The 3,289-nt window shown below is 43.8% G+C and overlaps 1 long non-coding RNA gene across 1 annotated transcript in view; it reads right to left on the bottom strand.

The window, feature by feature from the left end:
• LOC106811866 overlaps nt 1-1,614 on the bottom strand; it is a 3,633-nt gene extending 2,019 nt beyond the window's left edge. Inside the window, exons 1-2 of the long non-coding RNA XR_001394218.1 lie at nt 1,482-1,614; nt 1,190-1,258 (exon numbers count right to left, since the gene is read on the bottom strand). This is a non-coding gene — a long non-coding RNA (uncharacterized LOC106811866). The remainder of the gene's footprint in view (nt 1-1,189; nt 1,259-1,481) is intronic.
• Between the last annotated feature and the right edge of the window lie 1,675 nt (nt 1,615-3,289).

The following is a 3,289-nucleotide window of genomic DNA, read 5'->3' on the forward strand; positions in this document are numbered from 1 at the left end:
CGCACAACACAAGCCAACATACACACACAGGATAGAGACATGACTACAACATGCGCACACCACAGGCACACCATGCAGGTAATTTTCGCACTACAGCACCGCGCGCGCCTACACACGTTGATACGGCGCACAGACAAGCACACAACGACACACACACACACACACAACAACACACACGACACACACCACAACACCACATAACCACAGAGAGAGACGATACTCAACATGCGCACACGACAGATGGTCCCGCGCGTTGGTTTCCACCAGGCTGGACACGTTTGAAGGGCTATGGGTTGTTTGCCCGGAAACGAAAGCCCTACTACCTTGTGGAAATTAATACAAAGTGCTGTGCCGCAGAAGAATGGACGGAGAGAGTAGGTACCCGGCATGTAAGTCCAAAAAAGACGCTCCAGAGCGCTCCACGCCTGTCACGAAAACGCCGTCCCGAGTCAGCCAGCGAGAGAGCACTATTAACTCTCAGTACACACTCTATTGCAGAGTATTTTCATAGCGTAACACAAAACACTAATTCTACGCGCAAGATTTATTACTTTTAGACTGCGTAATCTAATGACAGACGAGTTTACCTGGGTATATCCCGCTCACGAGGACACACATGACACACGCCCACATACAACAAGAGTCCGACAGCAACAGGGGCACACGGCAGTATTATTCCATTCAGTTTCATCAGCCCAGCACGACTGGTGTTGTTCAGGCGTGATGCACCCCAGCTATACTATTGTTCGCATTGAATAAACGGCTTTTTTCTCCTAGAGGAGTTCACACTGTTTGATAATGTGGAACACTCCTCCATGTTAGATGATTTTCAAACACGGTTTCGTGTACATTTTCCACGTTATTTAATATAACACCCGTGCGTGCGTGCCTGTACTTGCGTTCTTGTGAGTGCGTTCGTTCGTGCGTGCGTGAGTGAGTGAGTGAGTGAGTGAGTGAGTGAGTAAGTGAATGAGTGTGTGCGTGTGTGCGTTCGTACGTGCGTGCGTGCGTGAGTGCGTACATGCGTGTGTGCGTGCGTGCGTGCGTGCGTTCGTGCGTGTGTGCGTGCGTGTGTGTGTGTTTATACGTGCGTGCGCGGGAGGTATATATATATATGACACGAACGAGTAGAGAGTCCGCTCACCTTCTTTGACCTGATAGTACACGAACGAGTAGAGAGTCCGCTCACCTTCCTTGACCTGATAGCAGAGTATGTGTCTGACTAGACTGCAGTCCTCGTACGCGCTATTCGTCCAGTCTGCGAACATGACCAACTCCACATACATCACAGCGCATTAACGATGCATGGAACGCCGATAGAAGAATCCAAAACTAACTATTCATTCATTAACTAAGAATTAATTTAAATCATTATATTAAAATATGTAATTTTGTGTTTTATAACTCATTAATATTTATTACCAATTGTATATTGCGAGAGTAACGCTAGGTAAAATGAGTAATAGCAGAAATATGCTAACTGTGTTTTCCATAACGGGGGAACGAGCAGCGGCAGCGCTTGCTGGCGTATAGGCTTCGGCATCTCTCCAAACATTCTAGTTTGCGGTAAGTTGGGGGGTTGGGGCATCCGCCGCCGGTCGGTGTTCCTTGGTTGTAGATCTAGAAACAGACATAGCGGGTCGTCATGGCAACACGGCAAGCAGCGAGGTGGCGTTGCACACACACCCACTAACTCGCCGACATGATTTCCCTTTAACATGATTCACTGCAAACTATACAGATTCTATAACATACGAGTATAAATGCAGATAATAATATATTAATATTACATTGTATGATAAAAGGAACGTGAGTGATAATTTAGACATTATAATGTGTCGGGTATATTTGCTGCAGCGCTGATCAATCAAACTAGCTGATGCAACATAGCACAATAGCTTTACAGACGGATACATCCAAAGAAGCGGTTTTCCATGCCATCACACACACACACACACACACACACACACACACACACACACACACACACACACACACACACACACACGGCAGGTGCAGAATAAAACGCAGAATAAAACTCCAAAGTTTTCTGTTATGGTAAACTACGTTTTTATCAAATTATACAGGTTTCATTTAACAGTGTGATGTTACAACTTTCATTTACAGTATATTTGATTTTGACTTACGATAGTTAGGTCCTACTTCCCACCTCAGACTGGATATTTATAGTCACGATTTTCTTACCAACCTTTAATATAATTTGATGTAAACACATGAGATTTAAAATTATTATCTTTCAAATAAATCGAAGAATTTAAACATGCAGACTAATTAGGTCTCAGATATTAGCGGCCATTTTACCGAATACTCCAGAATAAAAATTACTACTGAGTTTGTGCTGAAGCTGATATAGAATAGCAAATAACATGGTTAACGTCGTCACATTCTCCTTGTAAATGATGCCACGAGCCTAAGACCTCGACTGGTGCCGTCTTTCTATTAATTTATACACGTTACCATTAACAAAGTCCAGGAAGGTAACATCCCAGTTGGCCTATTCCCATTTCGCCTACACCCATTTCACCTACGTCCCATTTCGTCTACTCTCAAAATCGGCAATATATTCCCATTTTGCCTAGTAGGCCTACTCCCACTGTTTCATTTTTATGCTACTGTATTTTCTATTTTTGTCAAGTTGTGTTCTCATTATTTGTACCTATATTTCCTTCTGGCTCGTTCCTGTTGTCTATGTATGCGAATCAAAACCACATTTTATTATTTATAAATGATTATTTAGCGAACAAACCGATCGTAGACGAAATGGGAATGGGGTAGATTTTTAGCGTAGACGAATTGGGAGAAGGCGAAATGGGTGTAGGTCAACTGGGAATTTTGCTGCAGGCGAAATGGGAATTTTGCCATAGGCCAAATGGGAGTAGGCCAACCGGGAATAAACCTTCTATAGGAACAGAGTAACAAATAACCGGTACCAGAACTACAAGAACGCAATTTCAATCGCTGCATATATTATTGAAAGTAACGACGTATGAGTGTTCTAAGACATGTTAGTCTTACTGTAGACACTTTCTGTTGGGGAAGCAATAACGATAAGTATAGACTATTATTGAAAAGAACGATGTACGCGTGATGCGCTCTATGCTATAAGGCGTGTTAACAGCGAGGCTTCCCTCATCTAGCCATACATGCACACCCAACCCGCACACCCAACCCACACACCCAACCCGCACAGCCGCACGATAGAAAGAGGGAGAGAGAGAGAGAGAGCGAGAGAGAGAGAGAGAGAAAGAGAGAGAGTGAGACACACACA

The sequence above is a fragment of the Priapulus caudatus genome, unplaced genomic scaffold, assembly GCF_000485595.1.
Source record: "Priapulus caudatus unplaced genomic scaffold, Priapulus_caudatus-5.0.1 Scaffold20, whole genome shotgun sequence".
NCBI classification, from domain to species: domain Eukaryota; kingdom Metazoa; phylum Priapulida; class Priapulimorpha; order Priapulimorphida; family Priapulidae; genus Priapulus; species Priapulus caudatus.